Source organism: Cervus elaphus, chromosome 14 (assembly GCF_910594005.1).
Source record: "Cervus elaphus chromosome 14, mCerEla1.1, whole genome shotgun sequence".
Taxonomy (NCBI): Eukaryota; Metazoa; Chordata; class Mammalia; order Artiodactyla; family Cervidae; genus Cervus; species Cervus elaphus.
The window spans coordinates 7,043,906-7,064,519 of NC_057828.1; positions in this window are offsets into that span (position 1 = coordinate 7,043,906).

A 20,614-nucleotide genomic window follows, 5' to 3' on the forward strand; every position below is an offset into this window, starting at 1 on the left:
CCTTAAGATGGACTGATGTAACTATGGACATAATGTGACTTTTCATTTTGATTTTAATTTGGTTTAATGACTATTTTGCCTTACATCTGTAACTGTATAATGGGGTTTTCTAACCATCTAAAAGCTTTTAATTTACAAATAGTTGTCTGAGCTCCTATGAGTCCACAGCCTCCTCCAACTATTACTTGGGGCCCCTGGATCAGACATCCTCACTATGAGGATTAGGAGAATATCTTGCCTCACCAATTTAGGGACAATGCCCCTTGTCAGCTTGGAAGCAGTTGTGGAATGAGAACGATGCCCCCTTTTCCCTAGGCAACATAATTCTCCTAAAAGAAAAGGGGGGAATGAGAGAGTCATTTCCTAGGCAGGTTGCTAAGAAGTCTAGGGGTCCCCAAGGAGAGAGAGGTCTGGGATATTCAAGGAGGAAGAAAGGACAAACTTTTTAACTTTTTTCCCTCTACATTCCTTAGGATTATATAACAATAATGTATCCTGCCTGAGGACAGTCTTTGGATTAAACCCTCTGGCTAATTCTGTTATTTTAAAACATAAATTATGGGAGTAGGTCTGGTCTTTACAAGGATGTATCCTGCCTGAGGACAATCTTTGGATTAAACCTTCTGGCCAACTCTGTTATCTTAAAATGTAAATTATGGGAGTAGTTCTGGTGAGGACTTTGCGACCTCCAGACATTCTTTGGACTCATTGGAGAGTATATAACTCCATTGCTAACACTAGCAAACGGGTGCTCTTTTGCCCCCTTCTGATGCCTATGTCAGAAGCTTTCTCTATCTCCTTTATACCTCAATAAAACTTTATTACACACACACACAAAAAAAGAAATTACCTGAGATACGGTGTAGCAAAATAATAGTCTAAACAAAAACAGAGGGAGGGAGGAACAGAAGAAAGAAGGAAGGAGGGGAGAGAAAAGAGTGGGACCAGCTCAGGGCACCAGTGAGAAGAGGCGCCCAGCCAACAGCTGTCTAACAGAAAAGCAACGCGCCCAAATTAGAGCGTTGGGCCCCCTCATAATGGAGGGGGCCCTGTGTGAGGTGCCTGGGAAAAACAGGAACCTCAGAAACAGAATGCTCAAGAAGCAGAAAAGTTAGAAACAAACATGAGGAAATAATCATGGCAAGGAAAGAGAAGAGAAGGGTTAAGAGGAAGGAGGAGAAAACTATAAGGAGAAACTATAAGAAACTGAAACAAATAAAAGAAAGAAATGCAATTATAGGACTTTGCTGGTTTTGCAATAAATATATTTACATGGTTACAAATATAAACATTATTTATTGATTTAAATTTTTAGGGCCAACTAATAAACAGAGCACAGAAGACTTAATTACAACTAGAAAATTGTACATGCAGGTTATCAACACTGATCATCTAAAATAAACACTCAGAAGACAGAAGCTGGGAAGGGAAGCCAAATGGAAAGGCAGGAGTGATATCCTTATCCTACAAAATAGTGGGTCGAGACTACTGTCAATAGCTGATGGGATAAGACATAAAGATAAAAATTTGTCACTTAAAGCAACATAGGTAATCAACACACATTATTATGTTATTTAGAAGATCTAAATAAAAACAGCTATACAACCATGTTGTGAGTAGGGTGGAGGGTTATTTTGATGATATATATGAAATAAATTCTTATCATTTATAGTTATAAACCAAGAAAGGATATTTTAAACTGAGAAATCCAGAAATAGTCACATAAGCACATTGTTTAGAGATCCAGAAGTCCTTCCCAGAATAAAGTGCTAGAAGACTTAGAAGCAGTTGCCTCTGGGAGCAGGACTACAGGGAGGAGGAAGGAGGTGGGACTGTTCGTCGCAAGCTCTTCTGTTCTACTTTATTTTTAACCATGTACACAAATTACTTGGCTATAAAATTTTAAGTACATCCCCAGACAATTGAGAGCTTATGTGGCTACAGATGAATTCTGGGGGCCAGATTCAGATGATTTAGATACACGGTCATGAAATAACTTGCAAGTAGGAATGAAGAACAACCTGGATAAACTATGAGGAAATTGGAGATAAGAAAATGTCCTGATTTTCACAAAGAGACAGAAGGTATTTCTGGAAACTATAGACCAAATGGCTCAATACAGAATCCTGGCAAAATTCTAGCACAGATTATTAAACAGATGGCTTGAGAGTGCTTTGTGATTTATTTATTTATTTATACTCTGCCTCCTTGCAAAAAGAAGGATTTGTAGTGGCTTACAGAGATACATATAATGCAATAAGATAAAAAAAATTTTAATGAGAAAGGAGTCTCAAAAATTTAAGCACAGAAGTACTATATGATCTGACAAACCCATTTGTAGGTATATACCCAAGAGAACTGAAACATGTTCACAAAAACTTCTAAATGAATGTTTAAGCAGCATTATTCATGATAGCCAAAAAGTGGAAAGCCAAATGTCCATGGAAAAACAAAATGTGGTACTTTCATTCTGAACAATGGAATATTATTCAGCTATGAAAAGGAATAAAGTATTGATAAAGGAATAAAACATTGATACACGCTTCAATGTAAGTGAACTTTGAAAACATTACACTAAATTAATGAAGCCAGACATAAAGGACTACATAATTATATGACTTCGTTTATATGAAATGTCCAGAATAGGCAGAACCATAGACAGAAAGTTGACCATTGCTTGCCAAAGGCTGAGGGGAGGGGTGAAGGAGGAGCAACTGCCAATGGGTAAAGAGTTTCTTCTGGGGGTGTTGAAAATATTCTGCAATTAGTTAGTGGTGCTGCTCTCAGCAGTGATGTGACTATACTAAAAATCACAAATTGTACACTTTAAAAGAGTGAGTTTTATAGTATATGAATTATATCTCAATTAAAAAGATTATTGTGGGAGAAAATGAGGAAAGGAGGATGAAAAAGACAAAAAATAAAGAGGAATTACGTTAACACACAACACATAAACAATAAAATTCTATATATGTGATAAAGGTGGATCATGACTTTGACCACGAGCTTTCCATCAGCTATGACATGTTCAGAGAAGTGTTAATTAGATGATTCCCAGCATCCATAAGATAAACATAAGCCAGTTGCTCAGGAGAATCACAACTTTTTTCCTATATGTCTTCATATAGTGGTCCGTTGGCAACAACATCCCTACCTTTATAACTCCAGTCACACATCTTTAAGTTGCTCAAACTAGGCATAAAATCCATGGATAATTCAATAAAGACAATTTAATGTGGGGCTTAAATGGTGCATGATATGCAAACAGCTCTTATTGATAAAATGTGGATTCTTTGGAGCAGTGGTTTCCAACTTTGGCTGCACATTAGAAAGCCCTGGGGAGCTTTTGCAAACTGCCAACAACACAAGACTCCATGAACCAGAAAGTCTGACATTTTTGAGATTTCAAATTATTCTAACATTCATACACCCAACTTAAGATGGCTCACTTCTGACATTTTGACTTGACATTGTGCTATGTGCTCAGTAGGACCCATACTTGGAATTTTGAATTCTGGGCTGTCAATATGCAGGACAACATCCTCTCCTGATCCTAGGCAGTGGCAGTGAGCCAATGTTCCCAATCAGCCATGGGGTCACAGATGTAAACAACTGATGCTGTTACATTTTGCTTTTCACTTTTCAGTACAACATTCAGTTACAAGAGATGTTCAACACTTTATTATAAAATAGGCTTTCTGGGACTTTCCTGGTGGTCCAGTGGTGAAGAATCCACCTTCCAATGCTCGGGTTGTGGGTTTGATCTCTGGTTGGGGAACTAATATCCCACATGCAGTGGGGCAACTACGCCCAGGCGCCTCAACCAGAGAGCCCACACATGACAACTAGAGAAAAGCACCACAATGAAAGACCCCTCATGCTCCAGCGAAGGTCCTGCATGCCACACTGAGACTGGACGCAACCTAAAATCAATAAATATCAAAACAAGCTTTCTGTTAGATGGTTTTGCCCAATGGCTAATCTAAATATTCTGAACATGTTTAAGGTAGGCTAACCTAAGCCATGATGTTTGGTAGGTTGTGTATTAAATGCTTTTTTTTTTTTTGGCCACACCATGTGGCTTGCAAGATCTCAAATCCCTAACCAGAGATTGAACCCTGGCCATGGCGGTGAATGCCCAGAATTCTAACCACTAGGCCACCAGGAAACTCCCTATTAAGTGCACTTTTGACTTAGAATATTTTCAACTTTGGGTTTACGGGGTTGTAATTCCATCCTAAGTTGAGCAGGATCTGTATAGCCAGGTCTGAGAAGTACTGATTAAATAGATGAGTTGTACATCCCTCATGGAATCCTCTATGAATATTATTTCTTGCCTCAGTTTTTCATAAATTCAAGGTTATGATAATTAAACACATATTTGCATAGCTAATATTTTCTGAATGCCACTTATATGCTGGGCAGTTGCTGTACAATGCCCTGATAATTAATGTGTGACCCGACTTCCATCCTCAAGGAGCTGAGAGTTGATCCACATTATGGACACCCCAGCTGGTGACACAAGAAAGGGAGGTAGGTGAGGAGACGAGGGGGACACAGGGCAGGCACCTGAGGCAGCCCCGAGTGGGTTCCCGGTAGAATGGATAGCTCATCTGAGACCTGAAGGAAAGATTCAACAGGAGAGAAGGGTGGAGAATGGTGCAGTGTGTTCAATAATTTTCTCAATGATCTGGATGAGTACAGTCATTCCTGGTTCCAAGACCCACTGTCGATATACAAATCTGTGGGTAATCAAGTCCCAGAGTCAGCCCTCCATATCCCAGTTTCTGCATCTGAGGATTCAACAAACCATGGATCATGTTGTACTGTATTTACTGAAAAAAAAAATCTGCCTGCGAGGGCGCCCTCAGAGCTCAAACCTGTGTTGTTCAAGGGTCAACTGTATTAGCAAATATACATTATGAATGTGAGTTGCCATCCTTCCTCTGGAACAGCTGGAGGAGTAGCCCTTCTGCTACATGGCTGAATTGTAACCCAAAGCGTGCTGCAGGGGAGAGGAACTCAAACCAAAACTAACTGAAACTTGGGAACAGGAGAAGGCAACCAAGAAGTGTGAGCAGCCCCACAGAGAGTCTGCAAGCAGTTGTGCGTGTGCTTGCATTTCATCCCACCACAACACTGTAAGAATCTGACATTTTACATTGAAGGAAATTAGGTTTATAGTGGCAGGCCCCGAGTCAACACAGCCAAGTGTGGGGCCAGAACCTAGTGAAGGCCTGACCTTCTCCCAGGTCCAGGTTCTTCCCATTATTCCATGTATATCAAGGCTTATACCTGGATTCAAGACATCAACTGCTCATAAATGAAATGGGAAGACTTAGTTCAACAGTGGTTCCTGTGGGTGAAAATATTAACAGCTATAAGCTTAAGCACACATCTTAGATGTGTAAATAAGAGTATAAGAGGCAAATGGTGTCATGGGAAGCAGTTAGATGTTGGAATTAGGAGACCTGGGTCCAAAATTCAGCCTCATTATTTTCTAAGTGTGTGACTTTCGGCAAGATGCTGTGCATTCCTGAGCTTCAGCTTCTTTAATCATAATATAGGGTTAATAATGCCTATCTCACACAATCTTTAGTTAGTTGTTCAGACTCAGTTGTGTCTGACTCTTTGTGACCCCATGCACTGTAGCCCACCAAGCTTTTCTGTCCATGGGATTCTCCAGGCAAGAATCCTGGAGTGGGTTGCCATTTTCTTCTCCAGGGCATCTTCTCGACCCAGGGATCGAACCCGGGTCTCTTGCATTGCCGGCAGATTCTTTACCATCTCAGCCACCAGATTAAAAGATAATGTAGGTTTAGATAAGGAGCAGTTTACAATACACTTATCAGAGAGAAGACTCATACCCAGAATATATCAAGAACCCCTAAATAAGTTTTTAAAAGACAGTCTGATTTTTTAGGCGGGCAGAAGACTTGAAGGGGCATTTCACAAAAGATGATATGCAGGTGGTCGACAAGCATTTGATAAGATACTGAACAGTATTTATTGCAAGGGAGGTGTAAATTAAAACCACTGAGATACTGGTGGATACCACTGAGATATGACCAACACAATGATTAAGATGAACTCAGCTGGCAATGCGGAGCGTTGGCAAGGAAGTGGAGCGACTGGAACTAGGAGGTTTGTACTCATTCTATCACTTTGGTAACTGGCAGCATCTACTGAAGCTAAGCAACCCCATGACCTGGCAGTTTCATTTCTGGGCATAATCTCAATAGAATGCTTGTGTCCACCAAAAGATAAATACATGAAATGTACACAGCAGGTTTATTTACAATAGCCCCAAACTGGATACAACCTGAATAGCCATCAATAGTAGACAGGGTAAAAAAGTGTGGTATATGCATATAAAGGACTCCTACATATCAATGAAAAACAATGAACTACTACTCTCATAGACGTAACACTGAACAATCACAGTACTGTTTCTGGGGTGGGTGCTGAAACTGTTCTATGTCTTGATCTGGGTGGCAGTCACCTGAGAACGTATATACACATATAAAAATTCAATGTGTTCACTTAAGGCTTGTGCGCTTTGATGTATATAAAGTTAATCTCAATAAAAAAGTAAACAAAAGGTTTTTGTATGCCACGTGGTTGGAATAGAGGGGGCACCCAATAAGTAGCTGTCAAAGTCTCTAGAGAAGATGAAGCAGCTTTGTTTGCAAGCCTTTCAATACGAAATATGTGTTTATTTATTCATTTATTTTTGGTGCGTCAGGTCTCCGCTGGGGCACACAGGCTCTTCTCCAGCTGTGCCACGCGGGCTCCGGAGTGCATGGGCTCCGCAGTTGGCAGCACGCAGGCTCTCCGACTGAGGCGCCTAGGCTCAGCAGTTGTGCTCCCAGGGTTTAGCTGCCCCACGGCATGTAGCATGTTAGTTCTCCGACCAGGGGTCAAACCTACATCCCCTGCATTGGAAAGCAGATTCTTAACCACTGGCCCACCAGGGAAGTCACTCAATAGAAAGTATTGATGATCAAAAATATTTGTCCCTCAATGCCAGGGTGGTTGCTACCTGCCCTGGGTCCATCATATCCCTTGGTGCTGGGCCTACTTCTTGCTTATAGATATTTGCCTAGTTATCCATATCGAGAGAAAACTAATAAGACATAGTGAACAAGCTCAGAGGCATACTAATCCGAAAACATTTTATACACTACATATTTTTATCAAATTTATAACAAATTGTTGCACAAGCATCATACATGTGCTTCTAGCAATAGACTTCCAGCAAGCTCTGATATATGTTGTGGGTAGTTATACCTTGTGAGAACTTCATTAGAGAAACTTCTTTCTATCCTGAACATTGGAGGCAATAGCATGCTTAGAAGTAAAAGAATAACTTCCGCTTTTGACAGAGAGACATACAGTTGATAAAAAGCTCAGTTGAACTGGTATGATGGGTCTTACAGGTCTGGTTTGGATTCTTCGGTCAACTGTCTACCATTGCTGTTGTCATCATTTTATGCTGGTGTCATTTGGGATTAGCAGTCCTCCCTATAGACCTGTTCAGGGCATAGGCCCTTCTTAAATGGGAAATGCAAAGTCAAGAGTCAAATTCCTTCAGTTTTACTGAGATTGAGCTACTTAAGACTATTAAGGAGACTTTCTTCTAGGCTGGAGCAGTCCTTTCCCATATACATAATCTCGTGATTATAGGTCATGGGGCAACTGATCTTCATCCAAAGATAGATTGCTGTGATAAGTTTCAGAAACAAACGTAGAGTGCACTTTAATAATTCAATTAAACTTTACAATAATGTAACTTACCAACAGAGAGCTGTCTGGGAAGTGAGTCTTAGGCAATAAACACAGACCTTAATTAACAAAACTAGAATTTAATATTCACTGAAACATAATCTTTTTCTCTAAAATTACCCTCATTTCTACCAAATACAGCCAAATTAAGACTAATTTGTTAGTAATGTAGTCTGATTTCAAGCTCAGTCTGATTATTTCACATATGTTATTGATTGCAAAGTTTATTTTATTTTATTGGCCACGCCACATGTCTTTTGGGATCTTAGTTCCCCAGCTATGGATTGAACCAGGCCCCTGCAGTGATCCTACCACTGGATCACCAGGGAATTCACAAAGGCTCTTTTAAATTAGTTGTGTTGGAACTTTTCATGAGGAATCTTAGAACTTCCAGATGTTCAAGCTGGGTTTAGAAAAGGCAAGTGACTCGGAGCTCAAGTTGTCAATATTTGCTGGATCATAGAGAAAGCAAGAGAATGCCAGGAAAACATCTACCTGTTTCATTGACTACACTAAAGCCTTTGACTGTGTAGATCATAACAAACAGTGGAAAATTCTTAAAGAAATGGGAATACCAGACCATCTTACATGTCTCCTGAGAAACCTGTATGCAAGTTAAGAAGCAACAGTAAGATCCTTGTGTGGAACAACTGACTGGTGCAAGATTGAGAAAGAAGTATGACAAGGCTGTTTATTGTCACCCTGTTTATTTAACTTATACACAGAGCATATCATGTGAAATGCCGGGCTGCATGAATTACAAGCTGGAATCAAGACTGCCGGGAGAAATGTCAACAACCTCAGATATGCAGATGATACCACTTTAATGGCAGAAAGTGAAGAACTAAAGGACCTCTTGATGAGGGTGAAAAAGGAGAGTGAAAAAGCTGGCTTAAAACTTAATATTAAAAAAACTAAGATCATGGCATCCAGTCCCACAACTTCATGGCAAATAGATTGGGAAAATGTGGAAGCAGTGACAGATTTCTTCTTCTTGGGCTCTAAATTCACTGCAGATGGTGACTGCAGCCATGAAATTAGAAGATGATTTCTTCTAGGCAGGAAAGCTATGACTCTTGAGAGTCTCTTGAACAACAAGGAGATCAACCCATTCAATCTTAAAGGAAATCAACTCTGAATTCTCATTAGAAGGACTGATGCTGAAGCTGAAGCTCCAATACTTTGGCCACTGGATGGGAAGAGCTGATTCACTGGAAAAGGCTCTGATGCTGGGAAAGACTGAAGGCAGAAGGAGAAGAGGATGGCAGAAGATGAGATAGTTGGATAGCATCACCAGTTCAATGGACATGAACTTGGGCAAACTCTGGGAGTTGGTGATGGACAGGAAGCCTGGGGTGCTGCAGTCCATGGGGTTGCAAAGAGTCAGACACAAGTTACTGACTTAACAACAAGAACTCAGAATGAGCTTTTAAAAAGCCTCCCAAGGCTAGAAAAGCTACACCAAGGACTTGCCATCAAATTCTGTCTGTGGTATCTATAGATTTGGCTGAATTCCTCTCTTCTCAATTTCCTTAAACTATCTTGAGATTCCAGCACCAGTAGGAAGGTGGCCTTTCTTATTCACCTTTTAAAACTATGGGAAACCTAAGAGTTTCCAATTTCTACAAGCATCAGGTAGAAAGAAAAGGTAAATGTTTCAATTTTGCTTATAAAGGAATAATTTGCTAAATTGCTATAAGTCATAATTAGCATAAAGGGAAAGGTTTCCTTATATCTGTAAAACATAGTTCAGTTCAGTTCAGTCACTCAGTCGTGTCCGACTCTTTGCAACTCCATGAACCGCAGCACGCCAGCCCTCCCTGTCCATCACCAACTCCTGGAGTCCACCCAAACCTACGTCTATTGAGTCGGTGATGCTATCCAACCATCTCATCCTCTGCCATCCCCTTCTCCTTCTGCCTCCAATCCCTCCCAGCCTCAGGGTCTTTTCCAATGAGTCAACTCTTCAAATCAGGTGGCCAAAGTATTGGAGTTTCAGCTTCAACATCAGTCCTTCCAATGAACACCCAGGACTGATCTCGTTTAGGATGGGCTGGTTGGATTTCCTTGCAGTCCAAGGGACTCTCAAGAGTCTTCTCCAATGCCACAGTTCAAAGCATCAATTCTTCAGTGCTCAGCTTTCTTTATGGTCCAACTCTCACATCCATACATGACTACTGGAAAAACCATAGCTTTGACTAGACGGACCTTTTTTGGCAAAGTAGCGTCTCTGCTTTTTAATATGCTGTCTAGGTTGGTCATAACTTTTCTTCCAAGGAGCAAGAGTCTTTTTATTTCATGGCTGCAGTCACCACCTGCAGTGATTTTGGAGCCCCCAAAATAAAGTCAGCCACTGTTTCCACTGTTTCCCCATCTATTTGCCATAAAGTGATGGGATCAGATGCCATGATCTTAGTTTTCTGAATATTGAGCTTTAAGCCAGCTTCTTCACTCTCATCTTTCACTTTCATCAAGAGGCTCTTTAGTTCTTCTTCACTTTCTGCCATAAGGGTGGTGTCATCTGCATATCTGAGGTTATTGATATTTCTCCCAGCAATCTTGATTCCAACTTGTACTTCCTCCAGCCCAGCATTTCTCATGATGTACTCTGCATATAAGTTAAATAAGCAGGGTGACAATATACAGCCTTGACATACTCCTTTTCCTATTTGGAACCAGTCCGTTGTTCCATGTCCAGTTCTAACTGTTGTTTCCTGACCTCAAATAGGTTTCTCAAGAAGCAGGTCAGGTGGTCTGCTATTCCCGTCTCTTTCAGAATTTTCTACAGTTTATTGTGATCCACACAGTCAAAGGCTTTGGCGTAGTCAATAAAGCAGAAATAGATGTTTTTCTGGAACTCTCTTGCAGGGGGGTGGAAGCATCACTGTAGCTTTTCTCTCTCCACCAGCACTGGCGCTGACCAATAGAGAGAGACCCCAGAGAGGGTGGTCGTTTAAGTGCCTGGTGCCAAAGCAATAGAGAAGAACCCCAGGCAGCCAGGCCCTTTTAGTGCCTGACACATAAATCAATAGAGAAAGACCCCAGCCAGGAAGGCCTTTGAGCAGCAGAGAAGGACCAGTCAGGGAGGCCCTTTGGATGTCAGCTACCAGAGATTAGAAAAAGACTCTAATAGTGCCATAGCCCTAGCACCCGAGGCAGTTGGAATCCCTCCACACTTGGCACCACCAGGGTCTCTGAGATCCAAGCAACTGCACCACCTCCGCACTCAGTCCTCACTGGGGCAGAGCTGCCAGAGGCTAGGAACAAACCCTAAAAGCACCGTATCTCCTGCACCAATGGCTGCTGGCTCCCCTGCATACCTGGTACTTCCAGGGTCCCTGAAACCCAAGCAGTAGCACCACCTCCAACCAGGTACTCACTGGGGCAGACCTAAGTCCTCCAGCGCAGTCTCAGGAGTAAACTCCTGTGGATGATCCACATGCAGAGGTGGGGATAAAGCCACAGTTGAATGCCAGGGCGACGTGGCTAACAAAAAGAATCGAAAATCTTCCCACCAGCTGTACAAGCTGAAAGTTAAATCCACACAGGCAGACTCCGTATCTATAGAATATATAAAAGGACAATGAGAGCTCCCACACACAAAAACAAACACATCGGTTCTCACAGCTGTGGACCCTGGAGGCAAGAACACACAGGAGTAGGGCCATGATAAAGTAAGCTGTCCCCACAGCAGGTCCAGAGTCCGTCCAGTATTAGAAGGCATCTTAGGTACGTGGAGGTGGACTGTGACATACAGAGGAGGAAAGGATGCTTACAGCTGAGATCCAAGAAAAACATTTATTTCTATCCTTATATTTTGATTCGTTCTACAGTTGGTTCTGGATTTTCTTCTTCTTCTTTTCTCTGCTGCTGTGGTTATTGATTTTATTATTACTGTTAACTTTAAGCTCCTGAGAACGTCTTTAAAAATCTCACTTCTAATTTCCTTTATATACTTTTACCTCTATATTGGCTTTTTGCAGTTCTGAGGGGTTTTTTTCATTTAAATTTTTGTTTTTGCTTTTGTTCTTGTTTCTTTGTTTTTCTTATTGTTCTTCTCCTTCTGTAGTTATACTTTAATATATATAAATCTTTTTTTATATACTTCTATTTAACTTTGCCTTTCTATTGTTTTCTTTTCTTCTTTATTTCACCGTGCTTGATAGTTTGTTTTGTTTTATTTGCTTTATTTCCCGGTTGGCACTCTGGTTTTGTTTGTTTTCAGGTTTGTGTTTTGGTTAGTTTTGTCTTTAACTGGTTGATATCACTTTTGGTTTTCTTTGCTCACCAGGTCACTCTCTTGTTTTCTTTCCTTACCTTTCTTTTCTTTTTGGATGGTTTTGGTGTGTGTGTGTGTGTGAGAGAGAGTCCCGTTATTTTTGTTATTATTTGTCTGGTTTTGTATCTGCCATTTGTCTGGGATTCATCTTTCATTTCTTGCTGTTTTTGTGTGTTTAATGCCATAACAAATGGATTGTGGAATCATGGCTCCCTGGCCAGAGATTGGGCCTGAGTCTTTGGAGTGGGAGAGCTGGGTCCAGGACCCTAGACTGCCAGAGAACTCCTAACCCTAGGGAGTGTTAATTAGTGAGAACTCCCATGAAGGCATCACCCAAACAACAAGAAAGAGAAAACAGAAACCAGTCATCAGCAGATGCACCCCTCACAGATGCCCCACACAGCCCTGTCCATCAGCAGGAAAACTCACCTCCCCACCAGCACACAGGCACAAGCACCACCCAGCACAAAGCTCACAAAAGCCACTGGCCCAGACTAACCCAACAAGAGCAGAACCAAAAGAAAGGAGGAATACTACCCTAAAACCTGGGGACAGGAGACCTCAAACACAGTAAGACAGAAAAAAAAAAAAATGAAAAGACAGAGAAGTATTGAGCAAATGAAGGAAAAGGTAAAAACTCACAAGACCAAATAAATGAAGAGAAAATAAGCAAACTGCCTGAAAAAGAATTCAGAATAATGATTGTAAGGATGATCCAAAACCTTAAACAAAGAATGAAGAAAATGCAAGAATCAATTAACACATTTAACAAGTATCCAGAAGAAATAAAGAATCAACAAACAGAAAAAAGCAATACAATTACTGAAATAAAAAATACTCTAGAAAAAATCAGAAGCAGATAAACTGAGGCAGAAGAAAGGATGAGTGAGCTGGAAGGTAGAATGGCGGAAATAACTGCTGAAGAGCAGAATAAAGGAAAAAGAATGGAAAGAATTGAGGATAGTCTCAGAGACCTCTGGGACAATATTCAATGCAGCAACATTCGAATTATAGGGTTCCCAGGAGAAGAAGAGAAAAAGGAAGGGTCTGAGAAAATATTTGAAGAGATTATAGTCAAAGACTTCCCTAACACGGGAAAGGAAATAGTCAAAGTCCAAGGAGTACAAAGAGTCCCATACAGGATAAAGCCAAGGAGAAACACACTGAGATACATACTAATCAAAATAACAAATTTTAAACACAAAGAAAGAATATTAAGAGCAGGAAGGGAAAAGCAACAAGTAACATACAAGGAAAAACCCATATGTTTAACAGCCGATCTTTCAGTAGAAACTCTGCGGGCAAGAAGGGAATGGAGGATATATTTGAAAGGGGAAAATCTACAACCAAGATGACTCTACCCGGCAAGGATCTCATTCAGAGGTGATGAAGAAATCAAAAGCTTTACAGACAAGCAAAAGTTGAGAGAATTTAGTACCACCAAACTAGCTTTGCAACAAATGTCAAAGGTACTTTTATAGGCAGGAACACAAAAGAAGGAAAAGAGCTATAAAAACAAACCCAAAACAACTGAGAGAATGCCAATAGAAGCATATGTATCAATAATTACTTTAAATGTAAATGGATTAAACACTCCAACCAAAAGACACAGACTGGCTGAATGGATACAAAAATGAGACCCATATATATATTTGCTGTCTACAAGAGACCCACTAAAGACCTAGAGACACATACAGACTGAAAGTGAGAGGATGGAAAAAGGTATTCCATCAAATGGAATGGAAATCAAAAGAAAGCCAGAGTAGCAATTCTCATATCAGACAAAACAGGCCCGAAGATAAAGAACATTACAAGAGATAAGGAAGGACACTACATAATCATCAAGGGATCAATCCAAGAAGAAGACATAGCAATTGTAAATATTTACGCACCCAACAAAGGAGCATGTCAATACATAAGGCAAACACTGGCAGACATAAGAGGGGAAATTGACAAAAACACAATGATAGTAGAGGACTTTAACACCCCACTTACACAAATGGACAGATCATCAAAACAGAAAATTAATAAGGAAACACAAGCCTCAAATGACACATCAGACCAGAAGGATCTAATCAAATCTCTAGGACATTCCAACAAAATGCAGAACACTTTCTTCTCAAGTGCACATGGAACATTCTCCAGGATAGACCACATCTTGAGAAACAAATCAAGCCTCAGTAAATTTAAGAAAATTGAAATTGTATCAAGCATCTTTTCTGACCACAACAACCAGGCTATGAGACTAGATATTAACTAAGGAAAAAACTTTAAAAAACATAAACACATGGAGATTAAACAATGTTTCTAAATGATGAACAGGTTACTGAAGAAATAAAAAAGGAAATCAAAAAATTCCTATAAACAAATGACAGTGAAAACATGATGACCCAGAACCTATGGGATGTAGCAAAAGCAGTTCTAAGAGGGAAGTTTATAGAAATACAATCCTACCTTTAGGAAAAGAAAAATATCAAATAGTCAACCTAACTTTACACCTAAAACAACTGGAAAAAGAACAACAGCAACAACAAAAACCCCCAAAGTTAAAAGGAAAGAAATCATATATATCAGAGCAGAAATAAATGAAAAAGACATGAAAGAAACAATAGTAAAAATTAATAAAACTAAAAGCTGGTTCTTTGAGAAGATAAACAAAACTGACAAACCATTAGCCAGACTCATCAAGAAAAAAAGGGAGAAGAATCAAATCAACAAAATTAGAAATAGAACAGGAGAGGTTAACAGACAAAGCAGAGATACAAAGGACCATAAGAGAGTATTATGAGCAACTACATGCCAATAAAATGGACAACCTTGAAGAGATGGACAGATTCTTAGAGAAGTTCAACCTTCCAAGACTGAAACAGGAAGAAAGAGAAATTATGAACAAGCCAATCACAAGCACTGAAAACTGTGATTAAGAAAAGATCTCCCTAAACAAATGCCCAGGGCCAGATGACTTCACAGGTAAATTCTATCAAACATTTAGAGAAGAGCTAATGACTATCCTTCTGAAACTCTTTCAAAAAACCGAAGAGAAACAACACTTCCAAACTCATTCTATGAGGCTACCATCACCCTGATACCAAAACCAGATAAGCAAAAAAATAAAATTACAGGCCATAGATGCAAAACATAGGACATACAGAACATAGATGCAAAAATACGCAACAAAATTCTAGCAAACAGAATTCAACACATTATGATCAAGTCAGGTTTACTCCAGGGATGCAAGAATTCTACAACATATGCAAATCAATCAATGTGATACACCATATTAACAAACTGAAAGATAAAAACCACATGATAATCTCAATAGATGCAGAAAAAGCTTTCAACAAATTTCAACACCCATTTATGATAAAAACTTCAAAAAGTAGGCATAGAAGGAATCTCAACATAATAAAAGCTATATATGATAAACCCACAGCAAACATTATTCTCAATGGTGAAAAACTGAAAGCATTTGCTCTAAGATCAGGAACAAGGCAAGGATGCCCATTTTTACCACTATTATTCAACATAGTTTTGGAAGTCCTAACTATAGCAATCAGAGAGAAAAAGAAATGAAAGGAATCCAGATTGGAAAAGAAGAAGTAAAACTCTATTTGCAGACAACATGATACTAATACACAGAAAACCCTAAAGATACTACCAGAAAATTACTAGAGCTAATCAGTGAATTTAGTAAAGTCACAGGATACAAAATCAATACACAGAAATCACTTGCATTCTTACACACTTCTATGACAACAAAAAATCAAAAAAGAGAAATTAAGGAATCAATCCCATTTACCACTACAACAAAAGAATAAAATACCTAGGAATAAAGCTACATAAGGTGATAAAAGAGCTGTATACAGAAAACTATATAACACCGATGAGAGAAATCAAAGACAACATAAACAGATGGAGAGATACTCCATGTTCCTGGGTTGGAAGAATCAATATTGTGAAAATGACTATACTACAAAATGCAATTTACAGATTCAGTGCAATCCCTGTCAAATCACCAATGGAATTTTTCACAGAACTAGAACAAAAAATTTCACAGTTTGTATGGAAGCACAAAAGGCCAAAAAGAATAGCCAAAGCAATCTTGAGAAAGAAGAATGGAGCTGGAGGAGTCAACCTCCTGACTTCAGACTATACTACAAAGCTACAGTCATCAAGAGAGTATGGTACTGGAAGAAAACCAGAAATATAGATAGAAAGCCCAGAGATAAACTCATGCACCAAAGAATTGATGCTTTTGAATTCAGGTGTTGGAGAAGACTCTTGAGAGTACCTTGGACTGTAAGGAGATCAAACCAATCAATCCTAAAGGAAATAAACCCTGAATATTCATTGGAAGGACTGATGCTGAAGCTGAAGCTCCAATGCTTTGGCCCCCTGATGCAAAGAACTGACTCACTGGAAAAGATCCTGATGCTGGGAAAGATAGAAGGCAGGAGGAGAAGGGGATGACAGAGGACAAGAGGGTTGGGTGGCATCACCTACTCAATGGACATGAGTTTGAGCAAGTTGTGGGAGATGGTGGAGGACAGGGAAGCCTGGCATGCTGTAGTCCATGGAGTCACAAAGAGTCGGACATGACTGAGCGACTGAACAACAACATGAAAAGATGTTCAACATCGCTCATTATTAGGGAAATGCAAATCAAAGCTACAGTGAGATCTCACCTCACACAGGTCAGAATGGCCATCACTGAAAACCTACAAAGAAGAAAAGCTAGAAAAGGTGTGAAGAAAAGGTCACCATCATGCACTGTTGTGGGAATGTAAATTGATACAGCTTCTATGGAGAACAGTATGGAGAGTCATTAAAAAACTAGAAATAAAACCACCATGTGATCCAACAATCCCACTACTGGGCATATACCCTGAGAAAACCATAACTGAAAACGCTCATTGCAGCAAGATTCACAACAGCGAGGATGTGGAAGCAACCTAGATATCCATCGACAGATGACTGGATAAAGAAGCTGTGGTACACATACACAATGGAATATTACTCAGCCATAAAAAGGAATGCATTTGAGTCAGTTCTGATGAGGTGGATGAATCTAGAGCCTATTATACGGAGTGAAGAAAGTCAGAAAAAGGAAAACAAATAATATATATGGGCTTCCCTGGTGGCTCAACTGGTAAAGAACCTACCTGCAATGTGGGAGACCTGGGTTTGATCACTGGGTTGGGGAGATTCCCTGGAGACGGGAACAGCTACCCACTCCAGTATCCTGGCCTGGAGAATTTATTAACACATATATATGGAATCTAGAAAGATGGTACTGATGAACCTTTGCAGGACAGTGATGGAGATGCAGACATAGAGAAGAGACTCGTGGACATGGCAGGGGTGTGGGGGAGAGAGTGGAACGAATGGAGAAACTAGCATGGAAACATATGCACCACAATATTTAAAATAGGTGGCCAACGGGAATTTGCTGTATGACTGAGGGAACTTAGATTGGGGCTCTGTGACAACCTAGGGGGTGGAATGGAGTGGGAGCTGGGAGGGAGGCTTTGGAGGGAGGGGACAAAAGGCTGATTCATGCTGACATATGACAGAAACTAACACAATACTGTAAAGCAATTATCCATCAATTAAAAATAAATAAATACAACTAATATATAGGTATAGATTCATGCTGACAACCTAAAGAAAATCAGTCCTGAATATCCAATGAAAGGACAGATGCTTAGAAGAAATGGAGTAGCCATCATAGTCAACAAAAGAGTCCGAAATGCAGCACTTGGGTGCAATCTCAAAAACGACAGAATGATATCTGTTTTTTTCCAAGGCAAACCATTCAATATCACAGTAATCCAAGTCTATGCCCCCACCAGTAATGCTGAATAAGCTGAAGTTGAACGTTTCTATGAAGACCTACAAGACCTTCTAGAACTAACACCCAAAAAAGATGTCCTTTTCATTATAGGGTACTGGAATGCAAAAGTAGGAAGTCAAGAAACACCTGGAGTAACAGGCAAATTTGGTCTTGGAGTACAGAATGAAGCAGGGCAAAGGCTAATAGAGTTTTGCCAAGAGAATACACTGGTCATAGCAAACACCCTCTTCCAACAACACAAGACACAACTCTACACATGGACATCACCAGATGGTCAACACCGAAATCAGATTGATTATATTCTTTGCAGCCAAAGATGGAGAAGCTCTATACAGTCAGCAGAAACAAGACTGGGAGCTGATTGTGGCTCAGATACTGAACTCTTTATTGCCAAATTCAGACTTAAATTGAAGAAAGTGGGGGAAACCACTAGGCCATTCAGGTATGACCTAAGTCAAATCCCTTATGATTATACAGTAGAAGTGACAAATAGATTCAGGGGATTAGATCTGATAGACAGAGTGCCTCAAGAATTATGGACGGAGGTTCATGACATTGTACAGGAGACTGGGAGCAAGACCATCCCCAAGGAAAAGAAATGCAAAAAGGCAAAATGATTGTCTGAGGAGGCCTTACAAATTGCTATGAATAGAAGAGAAGCAAAAGGCAAAGGAGAAAAGGAAAGATATGCCCATTTGAATGCAGAGTTCCAAAGGATAGCCAGGAGAGAAAAGAAAGCCTTCCTTAGCGATCAGTGCAAAGAAATAGAGGAAAACAATAGAATGGGAAAGACTAGAGGTCTCTTCAAGAAAATTAGAGATACCAAGGGAATATTTCATGCAAAGATGGGCTCAGTAAAGGACAGAAATGGTATGGACCTAACAGAAGCAGAAGATATTAAGAAGAGGTGGCAAGAATACACAGAAGAACTATACAAAAAAGATCTTCACAACCCAGATAATCACGATGGTGCAATCACCAACACAGAGCCAGACATCCTGGAATGCAAAGTTAAGTGAGCCTTAGGAAGCATCACTACGAACAAAGCTAGTGGAAGTGATGGAATTCCAGTTGAGCTATTTCATATCCTAAAAGATGATGCTGTGAAAGTGCTGCACTCAATATGCCAGCAAACTTGGAAAACTCAGCAGTGGCCACAGGACTGGAAAAGGTGTTTTCATTCCAATCCCTAAGAAAGGCAATGCCAAAGAATGCTCAAACTTCCACACAATTGCACTCATCTCACACGCTAGTAAAGTAATGCTCAAAATTCTCCAAGCCAGGCTTCAACAGTATGTGAACTGTGAACTTCCAGATGTCCAAGTTGGATTTAGACCACAGATCAAATTGCCAGCATCTGTTGGATCATCAAACAAGTAAGAGAGTTCCAGAAAAACATCTATTTCTGCTTTATTGACTATGCCAAAGCCTTTGACTGTGTGGACCACAACAAACTCTGGAACACTCTTAAAGAGATGGGAATACCAGAACACCTGACCTGCCTTTTGAGAAACCTATATGCAGGTCAAGAAGCAACAGTTAGAACTGGACATGGAACAACAGACTGGTTCCAAATAGGGAAAGGAGTATGTCAAGGCTGTATATTGTCACTCTGCTTATTTAACTTATATGCAGAATACATCATGAGAAATGCTGGGCTGGATGAAGCACAAGCTGGAATCAAGATTGCTAGGAGAAATATCAATAACCTCAGATATGCAGATGACACCACCCTTATGGCAGAAAGTGAAGAGGAACTAAAAAGACTCTTGATGAAAGTGAAAGAGGAGTGTGAAAAAGTTGGCTTAAAACTCAACATTCAGAAAACTAAGATCATGGCATCTGGTCCCATCACTTCATGGCAAATAAATGGGGAAACAGTGGAAACAGTGGCTGACTTTATTTTTAGGGGCTCCAAAATCGCTGCAGATGGTGACTGCAGCCATGAAATTAAAAGACGCTTGCTCCTTGGAAGAAAAGTTATGACCAACCTAGACAGCATATTAAAAAGCAGAGACGCTACTTTGCCAAAAAAGGTCCGTCTAGTCAAAGCTATGGTTTTTCCAGTAGTCATGTATGGATGTGAGAGTTGGACCATAAAGAAAGCTGAATGTTGGAGCATTGATGGTTTTGAACTGTGGTGTTGGAGAAGACTCTTGAGAGTCCCCTGGACTGCAAGGAGATCCAACCAGTCCATCCTAAATGAGATCAGTCCTGGGTGTTCATTGGAAGGACTGATGCTGAAGCTGAAACTCCAATACTTGGCTACCTGATGCAAAGAACTGCCTCACTTGAAAAAGATCCTGATACTGGGAAAGATTGAAGGTGGGAGGAGAGGGGGACAACAGAGGATTAGATGGTTGGATGGCATCAGCGACTCAATGGACATGAGTTTGAGTAAACTCCAGGAGTTGGTGATGGACAGGGAGGCCTAGAGTGCTGCAGTCCGTGGGGTCGCAAAGAGTCGGACACGACTGTGGGACTGAACTGAACTGAACTGAACTGGTGACCGAAACTAACACAATATTATAAAGCAATTATCCTTTAATTAAAAATAAACAAATATATAGCTAATATATTTGTATATATACAGATATAACTAAAAGTCCCTGGTGGTTCAGATTGTGAAAAATCTGTCTGAAGTGCAGGAGATCCGGGTTCGATCAGGAAGATACCCTGAAGAAGCGAATGGCAAC